Source organism: Triturus cristatus, chromosome 3_1 (assembly GCF_964204655.1).
Source record: "Triturus cristatus chromosome 3_1, aTriCri1.1, whole genome shotgun sequence".
Taxonomy (NCBI): Eukaryota; Metazoa; Chordata; class Amphibia; order Caudata; family Salamandridae; genus Triturus; species Triturus cristatus.
In genome coordinates this window covers 156,049,880-156,071,510 of record NC_140583.1, presented here as the reverse complement: position 1 = coordinate 156,071,510, position 21,631 = coordinate 156,049,880, and the positions used below count along the sequence as shown (strand labels likewise).

General features: G+C 42.2%; 1 protein-coding gene across 1 annotated transcript in view; it reads right to left on the bottom strand.

The window, feature by feature from the left end:
* The window catches only part of SLC17A6 (solute carrier family 17 member 6), a 294,138-nt gene that overhangs the window by 40,963 nt on the left and 231,544 nt on the right, over positions 1-21,631 (bottom strand). The window lies entirely within an intron of this gene.

The following is a 21,631-nucleotide window of genomic DNA, read 5'->3' as shown; positions in this document are numbered from 1 at the left end:
ATTGCTGGAGCGTTTGAGTGGAAACATATTTTTTCTCAATAAAGATTGTGAATTAGACCTTAAATTGTACATACAGTTTACTACTTACTCGAGCCTTTATATGAGGCAGAATAACCCTCCCATGGGTATATGTAGTATTTACAAAACATAACTATGACAATATTTTGCCCACCTTCTCTTCGGTGAAGTCAAGGTTGGGAGTATTTTAATGGCTGTCTGTGTTTATGGCTGTTATTCTCATTGTAGAGTGTATTGCAGGCTGTAAGATTGTGACTGTTCCCTTGATTACTTAGTCGCCAGTTACGAGTTGGGTGGTGTGCAATTCCCGTCTGGAGTTCTGCTTTCACACGATCATAACTGGTCCATTGTTTCCTTGCCCTTTTGTCCTGGGGTCCAGGATCAATGGATCTAGACCTGATAGTCAGTGGCGGCTGGTGAAATGTTAAAGTGGATGGGCTTAAGTCAAATAAATGAAATTTGGTGAGTAAGCAAAGCAAAGAAGCTTGGTTTTTTCACTGGGGTTTTAGGAGGTTTTCTTCTTGAGAATATTTTATACCTTTGGGAGCAATGGACCACTTTCTAGGACAATGTTTAAAAATATCTTTCTGGTCGCTAAATTGGATAATTGGGTTTTGTTAAAGCAAGAAACCTATCATTAATCCAGTCTGCCCCAGACCAAATTATGGGATCCAAGGCAATTGCCTTATTTCACTAGGCTTCTTTGTCCTTTATCATCACACTGTGTGATCCTAGGCAATTAATTTACTGCACCAAATGTGATGATAAAGGACAGAGAGGCACAGTGAAAGAAAGGGACTTGACTACGGTCACACCATTTGGCCAAGTGGGAAGCGTTGACAAATAGAGCATCTTAAAATACTTCAGTATGGGTTCTAGGCTGAAACCTAATAGACTACAATACTGCACCATCTAGCATCGCAACCCAAGCCAAATGTAAGGAGCACATGATAAATAACTTGTCTTTCTCTGGTTACTGGCATCGTCATCAGGTTGGTGTGGTGAGAGGCTGCCAATTCTAATAAATATACAATCTAATGCACTAAACTGAAATGTTTTGCATGTTAAAGAAGTGCAGTATTTCTTTATCGTGCCGAAGCATTTTATTTTAGTGCATTAACTTGTTACGTTGGTAGTGGCAGCAATGTAATAATTTAAAGCACTACACTTATTTGCTTCAATATGTTAAAGAAATACTGCATTTCTTTAACATGCAAAAGTGTTCCAGTTTAATGCATTAAATTGTTACTCTAGCAGTGGCTTCAGTGTAATAATTTAATAAACTAAACAGAAACAATACCGCATGATAAAGGAAGAGGGCAGAATGCATGCAGGCGCGAGGGCCCGGAGCATGCATCCTGTGCTGGATCATGCGCAGTTAGGCAGTGTTAACTGCACGTGACCCCAGCGTCAGAGACAGGGAGGATTGGCATGCAGCCCGAGCAGGACAGGGCTTAACCCAAGGCGCTGCAAGGAAAGATGCGTGACTCAATTTTGCCCTTGCGCCTCCTCAGATACACTGCGTTTACAATGTGGTGCAAGGATAAACAGATGCATGTCGCATCTGCCGGCGTAAGGTTGGCGCCGTCCTGGAGATGTGTCACGGGCACGACGCAACTCCAGCACTGTTCCAACCCAGCCTATCCTCAACATGGTGCGTCACGCCTTACGCCTGCTTCAAGCAGGCGCGAAGTTTTGACGCAGCGGCGTTGGAAAAGTGACTGAGTGAAATCTTGTAGATTTCACTCAGGCACTTTTCCGAGGCGTTCCTGCGATGGAACGCCCCCCCCCCCGCGCCGGACCGCCCACATGAAACCTGACACAGGCTTCATGTGGCGCAGGGCTTTACAATGTGACGCATCTCCCTAGATGCGTCCCGTTATTAATAGGGCGCAACGTGGCGCATGGTTTACGCCGCCGCTGTGTCACAGAAGTGACGCAACGGCGGCGCAAATGTGGTGTATGGAGCTCGAAAAATGTGCCCCTTTGCTTTTAAGAATAACTGCCATCTTGGAGGAGGAGAAAATTGCCAGTGAGAGTTATCTGACCCAAAGAAAACTCTCAAAATATTTTGCTGACATATCATTGTAGTGAAAGGTATGTGGGTCACATTCAAGTAAATTATTAATTTTTTATTGATACCCTCCAATTGGTTACAAGTTTGACACTTCATGTTGCCCTTGCTGGACCAAATCACTTAAGACACATGCCTTGTATGCAAAGAGAAGATGAGTCCTCGACTGGAAGAGCATTTTTGATTTGACTTTACTTTTGCTTTGAGACTCTGTTGGGCCAGGATTTTATCCCACTGTCATAGAAGCTATCTTCCCAATTTAACTTACTGTCCATTTGGAGTCTTGTGGTTGCTATATTTCTGCACAGTTATGTTATCCTGACAAGAATTTCCTCTGGCCCTTCCTTGGAGATTGGGGCATGATGATGGAACATGTTGCATGATATGAGGTAACACCAAGTAGCTCCACTGAACTCAGTACTGCTACCATCGCACTCATGCAAAGTGATGAAAATCTGAGGTGAGAAGCATCAGAGAACAAACAAAAACTTTATGTAAACAACATGAGCTACTCAGCTCGGAAGAAATCACAGACTCTATTCACTCTGTAAGTTTATGACCAAATGTATCTTTATTACATCTGCAAAGAAAATTCCAAGGCGTTCCTCACAGGTTTAAATGTATTTACTGGTGTGGATTTCTGCATCAGGATTCTAGAGAAATATGCAGTAGTTTATTTCACTCAAAAAGTGGGAAGCGGACATTCCAGAGCATGCTTTGACCTGGAAGTGTCAGCATTCCGACAAATATGTGCATTGTGGGCACTCCAACCTGCTCTCTGACATCTTCTCACCCTGTAAATTATCAGACGGTGTGAGTAACTCTCCTTCCAGAATGTGAAGGGGAACGGGTCACCCCCAAATGTGCTTGGGTGTGTAGAAGAAGAGCTTTCTGAAGAGGGCCCAAAGGATTTCCATGCAGATATGGTCAGAGGTCTTTGACTACCAATGGATAGAGTAACCCCCCTTCCAGAATGTGAAGGGGAACGGGAATGTGCTTGGGTGTGTAGAAGAAGAGCTTTCTGAAGAGGGACAAAGGATTTCCATGCAGATATGGTCAGAGGTCTTTGACTACCAATGGATAGAGTAACCCCCCTTCCAGAATGGGAATTGGAATGAACGATCCCAAGATTTGCTTGCGATGTAAGGGAAGGCCTTTCTTCACATGGAAAAAACGTTTACCTGCAATGTGCATGTTTGGGAATACAAAAAACAGGACCCTCAGGTGGAGGTGTACATTTTCACCAAAACAATTGCAATGGCATAGAGAGCTGCCTTATTCATCAGAGCTACAAAAATGTGGAATATTAGCCCTGAGTAAGCACAAGTAGCTTTCCACGGTTAAACAACGTTGATGCAAAAATGGTTGCACAAATGAGTTGGACTTGCCTTGAGTGTATGAGTAGGGAGTGTTGGATGAAGCTCTGAGTCTCAAGGTAAATCCTCTACCAGGCTCATTACTTGCTCTGTTCAGCTGCAGGCACTTGACAACACTAGGATTCCCTTGAGGTCTTTACCATCCCTATTCATTTCTGATTGAATGGTGGATGTTTTTCAGTTTGTTGTTTTTGGTTCAGTTTGTGGTTTATGCCCATTTTTTAAAGCTTGCATTAGACCTCTTAGTTCAATATTGATAAAGCGTGGTTGTGCCCTAGACTGGCTTACCTCTGAGAGATTTCTCAGACAGAGTACACATTAGGGCCTAGATTTACTATGTGCTGTGCAGGTACTAATGTGGCTCTGTGCAGTTTTGTTGCTATGCCCATGGGTAAGTATATTTGTCATGTATTGTGATGTTTGTTATTAATAATAATATTAGTAGTAGTAGTTGTAGTAGTACAATCATCATTAACATTATTTTTTATTATAATAGTAATATTAATAATGCTAATAATAACAATATTAAAAATAGTTATTGTTGTCGTTATTATTAGTAGTATTATCATTATTATTTCACCAAGAATGGGATAAGGGCTGACTATCCAATCAGAAAGCTTCCCTTTTGAGCAATGTCTACTGGAACAGGCTGGTTCCAAAGGTGTTTTTAGGCTTCCAACTTCTTATCCTTTTTAAGGTGATGCGACCGCTGTCAGTGAAGGTGATGCGACCGCTGTCAGTGAAGGTGATGTGACCGCTGTCAGTGTTTTGCAGATCAGTACATCTGGAGTCATGCTTTGCAGCAACTATATCAGGAATAGCAATATCAAGAGCACCTTCACTACTTCAAATCCTAGCACGTACGTTTTATAACTGGATATATATGTATACATCTATATCTATCTATATCTATCTATTACCTACTGGCGGTCGCCAGTAGGTAGTTATAGTTAGGACCCCTTTTCCATAGGAAATCCGCAACATTCTATTTTGAATAACTTTGGCGCCGGTCGATGAATCCTCGCGAATTTCTCAAAATAGGTGGGGCGCTACGCTCCGCTCCTACCCTGAAAGTCTCGGGGGGATTCGTCAAGCGGGGGCTGAGATAAAAGGGGGGTCCCAAAACGCGTTTTTCCCATGCATTTTTCCATAGGACCTTTAGAACGAGCTACAGCCCGAACGGCTGAACAGAATTACTAGAAATTTGGCAGAGAGGTAGCCATAAGGTCAAGGAAGTGCCTTTTGCAGGTCTGGTGTAAATCTGTTCAGTATTTCCTGAGTAAATAGCATTTAAAAGCATATATATATGTGGGCGGAGCCTAACCACACATCTCATCCTGAGATCTGATTGGCTGTCAGCACTTCATCCAAGAAGTGTTGGCAGCCATCTTGGGACAAATATACATGATAGCACCTCATTAAAAAGCATTGCAGTTAATAGAAGGTTTTAAGACTTTAGTTACATTATAAATCATTTGTTGATGGTACCATACTCATTTTAGGAATTGTGGTATGTTCTAAGGTGATTTCACCATGTGAAAAAGCCTTCTGCTGGGATATCATGATTGAGAGAAAAATATTTTCTCATGCTTTTACCACAGAGGTTTGGAAGGTGATCTATAGGCTAAACTGAGAGCTTATTTTCTGTAAATTCACATTATCTTTCTCAGTCATGTGAGAATGAAGTCTGATATTCTCAGTAAAACATGTACATCCAACAAGGGCAGAGACTGTCAGTTGATTCCTTTGTGTTCTACTGCAGCTTCCCAGAGTGTTCCAAAGAACTACTAGAGCGCTAACAGTCCTACTTATGATAAACGTATGGCACACCTGAAGCCATCTTGCTTGGATTAAAGTGGTAACTCTTAAAACATTTAATTTAAAAAGGAACAAAATGAGGGGGTTCATTTTTCCATAAAAAGTATGATTAGTGCTGCAGAAAGAAAAATGAGGGCACATTTTGAGTGACTTCTCAAATCCTCTTCTATTTCATTAAAAAATTCTGACATGCAGACTGAAACATGCCCTTTCAATACATACCAGCAGCAGTTTTCCCTGGTGAGCAGTAGCTTTACTACAGTGATCTAATGAGCAAAAAGAGTGCTAACATTCTGAATTTATGGCAAATGTGTGACACATCTGAATGCCTTCTTGATGGAATCAAAGTAAAAAACTGAAAGTATTTCCTACTGAGGAGACTGCAGTAAATGAGGAAATTAGGAAACTTCATAACAAATAAGTCTCCCAAGATGGCCACCAGAGACAAAAGAGCCCAAATGTAGCCCAAATATCACCCAGATGTAGCCCAAGTATAGCCCAATGACAGAATGTCCCAGAATGTTCTTAAAAACAACTAGAGCGCTTACTGTCTTCATTATGACAAAAGTATGGCACACCTGAAGCCATCTTGATTGGAATAAACTGGTAACACTTAAAACATTTAATTTAAAAAGGAACACAATGAGGAGGTTCATTTTGCCATAGAAATTATGATTAATACTGAAGAAAGAAAATGAGGGCACATTTTGAGTGACTTCTCAAATCCTCTTCTATTTCATTAAAAAATTCTGACATGCAGACTGAAACATGCACTTTTAATACCAGGAGCAGACTTCCATGGTGGAGTAGTTTTACTACAGTGATCTAATGAGCAACTAGAGTGCTAACATTCAGAATTTATGGCAAATGTGTGACATATCTGAATACCTTCATGATTGAATCAAAGTAAAAAACTGAAAGCATTTCCTACTGAGGAGACTGCAGTACATGAGGAAATTAGGAAACTTCATAACAAATAAATCTCCCAAGATGGCCACCGGAGACAAAAGAGCCCAAATGTAGCCCAAAATCAACCAGATGTAGCCCAAATATAGCCCAATGACAGAAGTGTGCAAAACACTTATTATTTTGTGTTTTTGCAGTGTTATATAGTGCAGACTTGTCAGGTATTGGAGTGCTTTACATGAGCATTGGTTACATCACACAAGAACAAATTCATTTTGGTTGTAGACATGGGGAGACTAAGTGATTTGACCAGAATCACAGAATGTCGAGCTGAAGCAGAAACTTCAACCTGGTTCCCCAGTTGCAAAGTCTGCAGTTCTGGAAGTAACACCACATCCTCTCCCCTAAGTGCAACATTTAATCAAGTGGTCAACTGGATAAAAAAACATAAAGATAACAAATAATTTAAAAGTGCTTTGTCGCTATTTGAAAACTCAGAAAATATGTCCTTATTTTAGTCTTTTAGAGCACTAACCATAATGTTGATGCCAATAAGACCCTCTCATATATGTAATTTCTAAAGGAAATGCTCTAGGTATTACAGTTTTGATTACATCAAGATGATGTCAGGCGTTCCACACTTTTGTAATAAATATAGAATGTTAGCAATCTAGTTGTTCATTAGGATACTGTTGAGAGGCAGAGGCCAGGGGCACGGACTCTGAAAATTGAAGGCAGGTAGGAGGGTGCAAAGGCAACAATTTAACCACACTGAGCAGGCAGGAAGGGCCGTGGAAGCACAACAGACTATGGAGGGCAGTGGAAAGGGGGGCAGGGGCAACAAACCAACAATACAGGACTTGCAAGAGAGGCTGTTGGAGGGAAAATCTATTACGGGTCAAGGAAGCTAGGGGCGGTCCCCAGATCCCCGGGAGCCACCACAGAACTGAGCAGGAGAGTGAGTCAGGGACAAAAGGGGCACCTTAATTTGAGCCGGGGTGCCTAGGAACGCTTGCTCCAAAAATGAAGAAAACAGACATATGAGACATGGAATTGGAGGCAGAATACAATGGCAGTTTAATGAGAAGATGCAACTTCAAAGAAACCGCAGAATAGAGACATAAAGTACAAAAAACAGAATCCAGATAATCATACAGCTGTCATAATATTCTCTGTATCTCAATTAATGTACTGACAGAGAGAGAGAGAAAACACATCTATAAATGCATCATGAGAAACAAGTTACACCAAGGAAAATGTTACCTAGGAACACTCACGTTTACTCTTAGAGCAAGCATTCCTGCAATTACAATACAAAATCTTTTAAATGCAAAAGTAAAGAGAACAATGGTTAAACATAACATGACATTTCATATAGGTAAAATAGAATAAGATACTTCAAGCAAAGCAGAGCAAGACATTTTAAGCAAAGGAAGACAAGAGCTCCCAGCTCTTGGGGAAAACCTGCACTGCCTGTTAACCTACATACAGACGGCGAGGTAGTCCGTCGATATCTGTGGGTGCTCCCTTTTTATATCATTTTGTGGGCTCCTTTGCACGCTACATCTACCTACGTATGCTACCCAAAAGCTTCGACTGCAGATTTTACCAGACATTTCGTCATTTACCCACTTAATGCTGACAATGGACTGGGTGAAAAGGTCAGTCTCTCAGGCCAATCGCTTATCGTAAGTTCCATAGAGCAAGCAGAAAATAATGGGTATTGTACGGGAATTCAATATATTCATGTATAAAATCTCCTCAGTTCTCCTAACTTGACGCTCTGCGGTTGCCACTTCCTTAAAAGCGGGAAACCTGCCCAGGAAGCAAGTACCAGTCCAGGATGCAGCCTACTGTATGTCGACAGCTTCAGGGGGATGTTGAACTTTGATACCGAGCACGGAGCACTCGGGTAGGGTGGGGGCTACTAGTTTGGATCAGAAGGCCTCGCAGACCTGCCTTCAGACTGCTATACACTAAAATTGCAGAGCTATGGTCAATTTAACAAAGAGGCCTACATATTGAACAGAAGGGCCTACACAGGGGTTTTATGCTGGCTGAGTGGTAAGGATGTCTCAGGATAATTATATAGCAATACAGGACCCGCTGGTCAATTTAATACGGCCTACAAATGCAGCTGGCAGGGCAAGGACAAGGGTCTCATACTTCAGGTGTGGACAGAACGGGCCAGGGGCCCCCTGTGATACAAAATCTACCCTCCTTCAAGGCTGTGGCAATGTAATAGACCATTGTGGGCAGAAGGAAGAGGCAATGGTAGTACAACCATACATGCCAACAGACCCGATTCAGCCAGGAAACGTCCAATGTTTTTAAGCTCAAATGGGCTTTATTTGATCTGTCTCCTGTCTACAATATCCTCTTTTTCAATGTAACTCAAAGGGGAAAATCAATACCCCAGTTTTTTTTCAAAATCTCCCTCTTACCAAGTTCAAAATGTTCGCAAGTATGGTACATTGGATCATGGAAGGAAATGGGATAGGGACATGGACTTGGATAACAGAGGACAGGAGGGACATGGAGAGGTGCACCAAACTGACCCTGCAGGGCAGGCATCAGGGTTTGCAGCAGCACAATACACCACACAGGGCATGCAGGACGGGAGTGCAGCACAACAATCCATAGAAAGCAAGAGGGAGGGGACAGGACCATGCACATGGACAACAGAGAACAGAGGGGCAAGAGGCAATGGTAGCTAGCTGACCATAATGGACAGACAGGAGAGAATGCTGCAGCATAACAGACCATAAAGGGCAGGAGGGACGGATCAGGGGCATTACAATGGAACAGACAAGCCAGGAGGGAGGGAGTAGGGCTGGGGGCAAGGGGGCAGGGCAGGAGCAGCAAGATAGCCATGGAGGTCAGGCAGGATGGGCACTAGAAGCAAGACACACCATGAAGAGCAACAGTGAGACTGTGATGGCATACACACAGACCATGGAGGGAAGGTGGGAGGGGGTCAGGGGCAGCTAACTGACCACACAGGGAAGGTGGGAGGGGCCATGGCAGCACAGAAGACCATGCATGGCAAGTGGGAGGGTTAGTGGCAGCACAATGGCTATGATGGGCAAGAAGGAGGGTGGAGGGGCATGCACAAAGGACAATGGAGGATAGAAGGGAGGGTCAGGACCTGTGCACAGACAAGAAAGTTCAGGGGAAGGGACCTCACAACAGACCACACGGGGCAGGCAGGAGGAGCAGTTGCAGCACAACAGACCAGGGAGGGCAGAAGGGTGTGGCAGTACAATGGACCATGTAGGACAGGAGGAAGAGGATAGGGGCATGGCATGTGGACAGGCAGGGTGGAGGTGGCAGGGACAGGTTACAGTCATCTGACAATGCTAGGCAGGTGGGAGGGGAGTGGCAGCTCAACAGAACACTCAGAGTAGATAGGAGTGGCAGGTCCATGGGACATGGTGGGCAAAAAGGATGGAGCAGGGGCATGCACAAAGACATCGGAGGGCAGGGGGAAGGAGAATAGGGGCAGCAAGCTAAGCACAGAGTTTAAGCAGGAGGTCAATGATGGGGCATAGAATAGGGCAATGGAGGGCAGGAGGACTGGACTGGTACATCATACTAAATTGAGGGCAGTGGCAGCACATCAGACCATGCATGGCAGGAGGGAGGAGGCTAGTCCATGGATTCACACAACAGAGGATAGGGAGGAAGGGGATGGGGCAGCAAGCTAACTGTTCAGAGAAGGCGGGTATTAGGAACTTTATTGTTTTTAAAACATTGTGTCTGTGCGAACTACTTAAAATATGAACAAGTATGCAGCATAATCTCACTTTTATTCAGGAAGAAGAGGACGTTTGTGACTGTGACTCCGGGCTCACTTGGCAGAAACACCCCCTGACCCTCCACCCCCTATCGCAAAATGTAATGCCCGTGAAAAGGGTAGGTGAACACAGTGTTATATAGAACATAGTCCTGAGAGCACGATTGAAAATGAAAACTAGATATAGTGTATGGTATAAACTATGCACCAAAAAGTGTGATATAAGATGAACCGGGCGTGAAATATAATTTGCAATACATTGTGCGCAATGACAGATTCATTGGAGAGCGCGAGATAGCACAGGCACTAGCGCGTGCTATGCGATATGCGCCTTGGAGTGTAATATGCACAGGGCAGTGTTGTGTAACCTAACTAGTCTCTAAAGTTGTAATATAAAATATGTGCTGGGGAGTGTAACGTTGCATATGCACTGTGACAAATATATGGATCCCAGATTGTAATATGTATGGCATAGCACTGTGCGTTATAACATAGGCATCGAGAAAGGCACGTTAGATGGGGCAATATAACCCGTGCGAAGACAAGTGTGGCATGACATATTCACGGGGTGGTGTTACAGTGCACATGGGCTAGAGAGTGTCATAGCATATGCACTAGCTAGTGGAATACAACACAGAGGTGTGTGGCACTCGGCAGGCAATGGTGGGTGTAACACAGCATTGGGCTCTGTCAGGAGCACGCTGTGACTCTCAAGTGATGTTCGTCCCCTTTCCAGAGAGTAAAATAAAAAGTATTACACATCCGGCAGTGGATGTGTGTTTTATTAACCGTGAGGGGGGTTTCTTGCATAGTTTTGGTCGAATTTTTGTCGAATCCCCTTTGAATGGCTTGGTGTGCATGTGTATTAAATGTGCCCGTCAATAGCTACCCATGTTTGTATAAATAAACGACAAGGGTGTCTACCAGGATTAGGCACGGTAGGGCATCAGACATGTCAGAGCTTCACTAGTGGTGTAAATACATTCCACATGGATTCATTGCATGCATAGTCGCCTTTTAACCCCTTCCATGCTCATGACGGAACGGTTCCGTCATGAGCCACGGTTGAGCTGTGCTCATGACGGAACCGTTCCGTCATGGTCCCGCCCGCGCTCGAACCCTTCAGCACCGCGGCGGAATTCGCCCAGCGCTGAAGGGGTTAATGAATATCACGCAAATCGTCAAGGTGATAGGTACGTACGGTTTGTCCAGCATGTCCTAGATGTGTCTAAAAATATATATTTTTTAAAAATAATAAAAAACAGTGGCCGGCCCTGGGGATTGGGGTCAAAAAAATATAATTAGGAGACTGGCCCTGGGGGATGGGGTCATCAGGGCCAATAAATTAGAATAAGAAGGGGAACCAAACAGCCCCCCTTCTTAAAAAACTAAAATAAATAAAAGACTGGCATCGTGCCGGAGGCCATGCCCCCTCCGTGCAGCACTCTGCAAACGCGCCCCCAACAGGCATCTCCAGTATGCGCCAGGGAGCTGCGCTGCAGCCAGGTGTTCTGAGGCCAAGCCCCTTTTTACACCTCTCTGCAACGCAGCTCTGTGGCGCTTACTGGAGGTACCTAGTGGTCTAGTTTGACCCTAGGGACCCTTAGGATTCAGGGGGACTCTCAACTTAGAACAGCCACAGGGCGCGTTTACACAGTGGTGAAGGGAGGGGACGGGGCCTGAGGTGACGTGTGCAAACACGCACTATGGCATGTTTTAAATTGGTGATATAATTTCCCTTCAATACTGAGGGCCCCTGGGGGCTAACTAGCCCACCAAGTGCTTCCAGTAAGCGCCACTGAGCTGCATTGCAGAGAGGTGGTCCAGGCCGTGCCACTTTTTACACCTCTCTGCAGCGCAGCTCTGTGGCACTTACTGGAGGTACCTAGTGGGCTAGTTGGACCCTAGGGACCCTCAGGATTCAAATGAACTTAATCTCCCAACTAAAAATGGACACAGGGCGTGTTTACACAGTGGTGAAGGGAGGGGACGGGGCCTGAGTTAATGTGTGCAAAAACGCCCTGTGGCCTGTTTTAAGAGGTAGTTTTAATCCCCATGCCCTATTATACACTAGGGGCTTACAGAGGAGGTCATGCTAATCACAGGGGGACCCCAACGCATAATGTTCCCTAGTGTATGTAGGTGTTTTCACTGTATTCTAAGTGTCTTTTAACATAGCACTGGCTCTAGGACTGGTTAGTCAGACTCAGTTACCACCAGTATCCGTCTGAAAAAGTTGAGGGTACAGGATGATTTTGCAACAAGGCTTCTTTCTGCTCTTCTTTTTGTTCTTTCTGCACGTTATCCTTCTTCCTGCACTTATCTTCGTATTTGAGGACTTCTGTTGCTTCTTTCTGCACTTCTTTTGTTTCTTTCTGTGCATTTTTTCTTCTTTCTTCACATGTCCTATCTCTGTAGGCATAGTTAGAAATTAGCATTTAAAAAACCTTTGAAATTCACTGAAAAAACCATGGGTTTCACACACGTTATAGTTAGGAATTAGCATTTAAAAAACCTTAGAAATTCAATGAAAAAACCAAAGGTTTCACACATGTTATAGTTAGCTGGACATTTCACTCGTAAAAAACCATTGAAATTCCCCCGTTATAGTTAGTTCAGCTAACTATAACTCGCGCGCCCGCAATGCACTACTGATGACGTCACATATTACATCACTCATGACATGGTCACTGACATCACTCATGACATCACTGATGACATCTCAAATGACATCACTGATGACATCACTGATGACATCATCCAGTGATTGTGTGTTTTTATGAAAATTATATATTTTTTATATTTATGTATATCTCAAGGTCAAAGGAAGAGTAAATGGGTATATAAGTGTCTAAATGGATACTTTTTTTGGGAATTTTTTTTGTGTAACTGACTGTTTAAGTGTATCATAGTGAATACATGGCTTACTGAGTAATCTTTAAATATTTAAATATCTGTATCAGTTTCTTACTTTGTGTATAAGTGGCTGCATGGGTTGGTGAGTAGCTACATGCGTGTCTATATAGGTTATTAGTTGGTTTTTTATCACTATGAGTGTCTGAGTTTCTGTATGGTTCGGTGGGGGGTATTACTTAGTGCATAGGTGCATGAATGAGTGACTCACTGTTTGTATGTGTTGAATACAGCATGTGTGCAGGACTGTATGGGTGGATGAGTGTGTGCATGGGTGTGTTAGTGAGTGAATGACTGTCTCAATAGTGTCTTTATGAGTAACTACATATGTTTTAAACTAGTATATGTGACTATTGGTGTATATAAGTGAGTATATGTGAGAGTGAGAGATTGGAAGAGTTCCTGTATGAATAAGTATGTGTTTCTATAAGTGATTGTTTAAAAGAGTAAGTATATGTAAGTTTCTGTAGAAGTAAGTGTGGTGGTGTGTGTATAACTGTATATGCAAGTAAATGGATGATTGATTCTTTATTAGCATGAGTGACTATGTGTGTGAGTTACTCTATGGATGAGTGGCATTGTGTAACGGGATGTACAGGTGTATGAGTACATATGATGAGTGAGTACATGTATGAGTGACTGTAGAGGACTGTTGGTGAATTACTGTATGTGTATGTGGTTCTTAGGATTACTGAATAGGTTGTTGTAACTGATATTGATATGTTCATTATTTTGAACATTTTAGTTTCTATTTTTGAATGTGTGTTTCAATGGTTATATTAGGGGGAGAGGAGGTCTGCCACTCTATCACAAGGATGATGTCATCAGTGATGTCATCAGTGATGTCATTTGAGATGTCATCAGTGATGTCATGAGTGATGTCAGTGACCATGTCATGAGTGATGTAATATGTGACGTCATCAGTAGTGCATTGCGGGCGCGCGAGTTATAGTTAGCTGAACTAACTATAACGGGGGAATTTCAATGGTTTTTTACGAGTGAAATGTCCAGCTAACTATAACATGTGTGAAACCTTTGGTTTTTTCATTGAATATATATATATATATTCACTGAAAAAACCATAGGTTTCACACACGTTATAGTTAGGAATTAGCATTTAAAAAACCTTGCAAATTCACTGAAAAAACCATAGGTTTCACACATGTTATAGTTAGCTGGACATTTTACTGATAAAAAACCAATGAAATTCCCCCGTTATAGTTACTGTAGGCAACTATAACTCACGCGACCATAATCCTCTGCTGATGCTAATACTGTATTTAGACACTTATTTGCCCATGTCTTCTTCCATTAAATTTTAGCTATACATATATTACAAATATTTTTATTTCATAAAGACACATATGTCATCAGCAGAGGATTACGGTCGCGTGAGTTATAGTTGCCTACAGTAACTATAACGGGGGAATTTCATTGGTTTTTTATCAGTAAAATGTCCAGCTAACTATAACATGTGTGAAACCTATGGTTTTTTCAGTGAATTTGCAAGGTTTTTTAAATGCTAATTCCTAACTATAACGTGTGTGAAACCTATGGTTTTTTCAGTGAATTTGTACGTTTTTTTAAATGCTAAGTTACTTTACGCCATTTGTGGCGTGCGCGCCCACTTAACGCAGTGCACTTCGCGCACCGTGCGCGCACAGTGTGCGCGCACAGTGAGCACGCGGTGCGCTTCGCGCACCGCGTGCCCACGTTACGCTACATGGGCCATGAACGCACGATGCGCTTCGCGCACCGTGCGCACATGGAGGAAATATGATGAGCATCGCTGTGACAGGTAAAATATGTGTTAGGTTTAGCTGTAATATGCCATGCACAAAAGGTGCACTTCGGGCACCTTTTGCACACGGGGTGGGGAGAATGTGGATATTTTTTTTTTTTTTTTTTTATTTATTACCGTACGCGTAATCGGCGAAATTTTCGAAAAAATTAAAATTGCCTTTTTTCCCTTGGGGGATCGTTGGGGACTCCCTGGACATGGCTAGGTGCTTGGGAGCTGTCTAAACAGCCCCTTTACATGTTTTGGGGCTTTGTTTTTCAACCCCCTGTCAGAGTGCGAGAGAGAAAATGGCGGCCGCCGCTTCCTGGTTTCGACCGATTCGAATGTTTACTAAGATCTAAGGGCCAATCAGAATCGCGCTCGCGCACTTCACCGTACGCGTACGGTAAGCGCACCGTAAGCGCACCGTAAGCTGGCTCAGATATATATATTGATTTAAAGGCTATTTTCTCAGAATCTACTGAACAGATTTACACCAAACCTACAAAAGGCACTTCCTTGACCTGAGGACTACCTCTCTGCCAAATTTCAAGTAATTCTGTTCAGCCGTTCGGGCTGTAGCTGTGTCTAAAGGTCCTATGGAAAAATGCATGGGAAAAACGCGTTTTGGGACCCCCCTTTTATCTCAGCCCCCGCTTGACGAATCCCCCCGAGACTTTCAGGGTAGGAGCGGAGCGTAGCGCCCCACCTATTTTGAAAAATTTGCGAGGATTCGTCAACCGGCGCCAAAGTTATTCAAAATAGAATGTTGCGGATTTCCTATGGAAACGTGGTCCTAACTATAACTATCTACTGGCGACCGCCAGTAGATAATATATATAAATATATCTATATTCAAAACCAAGGAAGATCCTCCTAGAGCAAAGACACGGTGAGCGTGATGCCTGTAGAGCGTGTCGACGGGTCAATGGAATCAACACGAACAAACCGATCCCCCAGGACACGGATAGGAGGTTGAAATTATCTCTTTCTTCTTTCTCATTTTGTCTGAGTTGGGAGGGTCAATGTACATGCCTCTGTACGCAGGGGCATCTTAAGGACTTTGGAGGCCCCTGCTTGGAACAGATTTTAATGTATGATCTAATTTCAACAATTTCAAGCCATGCCACCAACAATGCACAGGCACAGTGGTCCAAATTCGAAATGTAGAGCTAGTGATGTGTGTTTTGAATATTGTTACACCACAGCAGCAGCTCACTAATATTACTGCAAATAATCTGTGACACCCCCCCCCCCCTTCCTCTTATGTGAGGTCCTCTTTTGACCTGAAATAATCTTTTTTATGGATGCTGCATTAAACATAAACATAACATTTCTCTGCAAAATGTTTGTGATAGACTTACACACATCACCCACATTAACATATATAAAGGGAAAACGGTTATTTAAACAATCTGTTTAGGAATTATTCAAGGACATGAGGGCAAGACTCTGCAGAACAGAGCTGACTCTACCATGGGCCCCTGAAAGGCAAGGGCCCTGGGCCAGTAGCCACTTTGCCCATGCCTTAAAACATCTTTGTCTGTACGATGGGTTTAGTGGCGCAGCAAGGGGTTGTGGGGATGCGGTCCGCCTTGGGCGGCACGAGTTTATGGGGCAGCGCTCCCCCTCTTCTCTTACCTGCCGCAGTCACAATTGCTCGTCGAGGAAATCGGCAACACCCCTCCCCGCTCTTACCCACGGCTGCAAGGCAGCAAATTCAGGGGTGGCCATAGGTCTAGCTAGGTTGCTGGATGGGTGCGCAATACGGGTTTGTGCTATTTCTTTGTGGAAATGACATCCTATTGAAAACATGCTGATTCTGCAGATCCCTTTCTATTGGGTGTCTCTTCCTGCACCGCAAACATTTCCCCCTCTTTCGTCATTGTTCCTCCCTCTTCTCTTCCTTCCTGTCCTCCATGCTAAAAGAAGGGTCTGCGCATAGCACCAATGGGGCCCTTCACAAACTCATACAAATTTCCAAAAAGATCACCTGCAGCATGTAGTCATGTTTGTCCTGTAGCACTGGCAGGTTGCTGATAGTTTTATTGTCCTCAGCATCTTGTGTTGAAAACTCTCACTAACTACAGTTGTTTGTCTGCTTTGTAAGTTTAAATTCAGTCAAAGTGTGCGACAGGGACATAATCGAAGAGGAATAGATCGCCCGCTTCTCTGCCTGCACCACTATAGATAATAACACCGATAAGAATGACAGAATGGCACCAGTGCTGGTGGGCAGCAGTAAGTAGCACTGGAAGTTCTGGCAGTAGTATTACATTCAGTGGCAGTGTGTCCCACTGCCCACCTCTGACAGTGAGTTTTCTTGTCTCACTGTTATGTGTTCTGGTCATTGCCTACATTCTAAAAGTAGTCACACGTTTTTACAGACTTTACAACATGTAAATTAATTATATTAAAATGTTGTGTTAGGTGAACACTTACCTGTTAACAGAAATCTTCTGCTATCCTAACGGCTATTAACAAAGAACGTGCCTTTGTTATCATGCAGAGAAGGTATAACCTTTTTTTTACCATGTTTTACTGTCAAATGAAATGTGAAATGAGTGAAGTCAAAACATTACAAATGTAAAATGCCTTTATAAAATGTGTGTAATATTTGTGACACCATCTGTGGTGCACAAAATATAACCAGCTGCGGGAAGAAAAATCATTTTTGTTCTGGCTCGGTTTAATGTAAACACTTGAGAGAGCTGAAGGAAACAAAGCTGGGGCACGGATGGGCCGCGTCTCTCGGGGCTACACAGCCCCTTCTAAATGCAATTCATTAAAAGAATATCAGGGAACATTCTCGAAGGCTGCCTGCGTCTCAGTCATTGTTTGGTGCAACCTTTTCATTATGTTTCCCTGTGACTGACATGGTGAGAGATGTCTCCTCGCATCCTCGCTGCATAGAATTCATTTGCTTTTTCCCACTTCAGACGCGCGGCTCGGGCGATGGCTCCGCCGTCGCTGGCTGCGGGACGAGGCAGCGCTGTTACTGTTCAAAGCCACATATGTGGCGAGTGCACACAAAGAGCGGGCCCGGGAAAACACAATATGCGCTTCAAGCTGCTAAGTGTTTCATCGGAGGAGAGCATATGCGCAGAGCTACTGCCGCACACGAGCACTGTCAGCCTCCACATGCAGATGGGTAGAGTATCTCCGGCATTGCACTGTCTCAGGCCTCGCAGCGAGTTCTGATAACGACAGGGACTGGTTGTAATTGAGACTGATGGGAGGCGGAGAATGATACCTGCCTGGTCATTGAATCCCAGCAAGTAAGGGAGTGGATGATTAATTGGGGTGGGTGGGAGTGCACTACAAGGTAACAGACAGCTCCAATAATGTGAACCTAGGCCCAACCTCATGGTAGCTGTGACACAAAGCATACAGGCTTCATTCAGGGGAATGGGTAGGGTTTACAGCAGAGACAAAAGAGTTTGCAAGTCAATTACAGATCATTCAGGCAACATCCTTTCCAATGCACTGAATCCTGGCTCCTCATGGGCAACCACCCCTTTTAGCGGGCTTTGATCCTAATTGGAGATGTCGCCACAGTCCGTATGAGACCCTAATATCGAGTATGGATTGAAATGTTATCAACAAAGAGGTGTAAAAAACAAACCGATCATGGAATTATTGGTTCATGGGCTATTTGAGAAATTCAGCTGGTAGTTTGTTATCAGCTCTTAGGCCCCTTTTTGTACTTTTGATTCTTATATGTTTGCTGTATATTGTGTTGGGACTGGCTTTGCACTTGGGTCATATTGCACTACTCTGGTTTTCTTTTTACTGCAAAAATTCCTTTTATAAACCGATGCAACAAAACTGTTTTATTTAAATCATGGTGTACTTTTGTGAGTTCATTGTCACTAAAGTGTTCATTGCCTGAGGTTTTTCAGCTCCAAGTATTCATGTCTTTTTCTGAATGACACCAATGAGAACCACTGTTGCTTATAAAATAATAGAAATCAGACTCTAAGTCTGTGTTTTTTATTGAGCTTTAAATTATCCAGCCGTTCAAGCCTGGAGCTGAATCTGATGAAGTCCACTCAAAATCAGGCAATTTTGCTGCAAGGTTCTGCTGACAATCCGGAGGCCCTGGAAGTCCAAAGAATTTCCATCTTGTTTCAGAGTTAGTGGAGCAGCTCCTCATGGTTGATTCTGAGGGATAGCACGTAGAGGCCAGGACTCAATCCAGCAGAGGCCAATTCAGGTTCAGCTTCTACTGGTCGGCGGGTACTTTAGGAGAAAGCCTTCATGCAGCTTGTTTTGGCCCTGTAGCCCCACAGGCAGTGCTTACTTTAAGCCAGTGGTTGCCAATGGGAGCCACCGGCTCTCATTTTTGGGGACTGCCACTTATTTTTCCGCATCCAAGAGTAAAAGAGGGAAAACACACACAAAACTGAAAAACGGAGGCAGAGAAAGACCCGAAAACTGTCACAATGGGAGAATGTAATTAGATGAACAGGCAGGGAGTGTCTGGTAGTGGATTAAAGAGGCACGTAGTAAGGACTACGTAGCCTTGGTTTACAGTGTGTCCACATTCAGTTGCATCAGCTGCAGGCTTCTGAGCAGCGTTTTCATCACTGACTCTCTTTCTTTAACAGGTTAAGCACTGAACACAGGAGCTCAGCTAACTGTCCCTTTGAGTCCACTTCTTGATCATGTGTACAAGTGGGACCAGGTCCAATCCTTTAGATCTCCATACAAGTTTCAAAGAGCAAGTCCAGTCTTCTTCTATTCATCCACAGGCCCAGAGAGGATTCTCATGAGCTATGTCCAAGGTGCCACTTCTGTAGGATTCACAAGCCATTGGGTGGAGTTACTCCCTGATCCTCCGTAACTAATGAATAAGGTTCCCAAGAGCAAACCTTCACATTTTTGCAGCACATCCTGTTTGTCGTTCCACAAATGATTTCACTGTGCACAATTTTAAGTGAAATACAAGATGGCACATCTTTTCTGTCCTTGGAGGTGGCTTGTGTACAGCAAAGGGCATGTTTTGGGAAATGAGATATCTACTCCACCTCAGCTACACCTAACTGGTTCTGAGAAAAGTCTCCTTCTCACATGGTTGATGCCAAGATGGCTACAGATAGCCCAGGGAGCAAAAGTCTTCTTTTCTCTTTTGCACTTAACTATTTATGGGTAGGCTTCACCAAAGGCCTAAGGCATGATTTTTGCTCTGCAAGCAATTTTCTCATCTCGTGAAGGAAGAGTATTGGCAGGCAAGCTGCTGTCAGGCTAATAGTTATTAGCCTACTGGAGGTTCAGGCAGACAACCTACCTATAACTTTAACTTTGAAAAGTACTGCGATAAACAGGTGACATATAACATTTCCATGCCTGTGGTGTGTTTTCCTACGGTATTTGGACATAGTATCGATTTAGAAATATCGAGCTACAGAAATATTGAGTTTTAAGAATCGTGACATAAATATCATGATGCAGAAATATCATAGACAAGAAAAATGTTTTTTTTAAGTAAGTGATATTGTTTTCAGGATTTCCTATTTTGTTAATATCGTTTTTAATAATATATTTTTTAATAATCTTGATGTGTTTTAGATCATATATCAATTTTATATATTAAATACTGTTTGTATAATTGTTGACAATATTTTTAAATATAGTTTGTAATTTTAAGTGATTTATAACTGTTATTTTAATTGTTAATAGAAATTTACAGCGCCATAGTGGGTTGTGAGGTTTGTAGGGGTACAGGATGGGTAGTTAATTAAGTATAATTAATTATAATTCATTATTACATTAATTAATAATTATTCAATGAATAATTAATTATGTAAACTGTGTAATTGTTATATTTTTTAAGTTATATTTTAGTTGCAGGTTTTTGGGTTTGTAGGGGTATAGCGTGGGAAGTTAATTGAGAAATAATTGATTATTAATTAATTAATTTAGTATTAATTATTTGATTGTTAAATATGTCAATTGTGCAATTAATATATTTTTCAAGTTATATTTTAGGTGCAGGTTTTTGGGTTTGTAGGGGTAGATTGTGGGACGTTTATTAAGTAATAATTGATTAATAAATAATCATTAATTAATTCTTCATTATTTAATTGAATATGTAATATGTTAATTGTGTTGTACTTCTTTATTTTAATTATATTTCAAGTGTGGACTGCTAGGTTTGTGAGAGTATGGTGTGTGAACTTTAATAAATAATACTTTAATACAATTTTTTAATAAAAAAAATAATTATTAACATTTTTATTCATGTAAATTGTTTAATCGGTGTTTCAATCTTATATAAATACATTTTATATTAAGAGTTTTTTTATTTTGATCAACTCATAGGATTATTAAAATATGTTATTTCTTTGAGGTACTTTCCCTACTATTGCACAGACTGGAGTAGGAACAGTAAATTTCACTTCTTTGTAGTCCAACGCTTTTCCTACTGTTGCACAGACTGGAGTGGGAATAGTAAATTTAACCCCTTCGAAGTCCAATGTCATCCCTACTGACGGACAGACTGGGGTTGCAATGGTACATTTTACCTCTCCAAAGTCCACCGCTTTTCCTACTGTTTCAAAGACTTTAGTGGGAATAGTGAAATTTTACCCCTCGAAAGCCAAAAGCTTTCCCTATGGTTGCACAGACTGCAGGTGGAATAGTACATTTAACCCCTCTGAAGTTCAGCGCTTTTTTGTTCAATTTCATTTTGTGTTTTTATATAAGATTTTCTAATTTTTGTAATATTTTTAATAATAGTTTTTAGTTTATAGTGTTTTATATTTAATTAATTTGGTGATTTATTTTCGTGTTTTGTTTTTGTGTTTTCATATCTTTTATGTTTATTTAAATATATATTTATATATTTTCATGCCTTTTATAATAGTAGATTAGAGAAACAATAATTTAGAAAATATAACACAAAATTAAATATATCTTTTTATTAATACCGTTACAATATATATGTA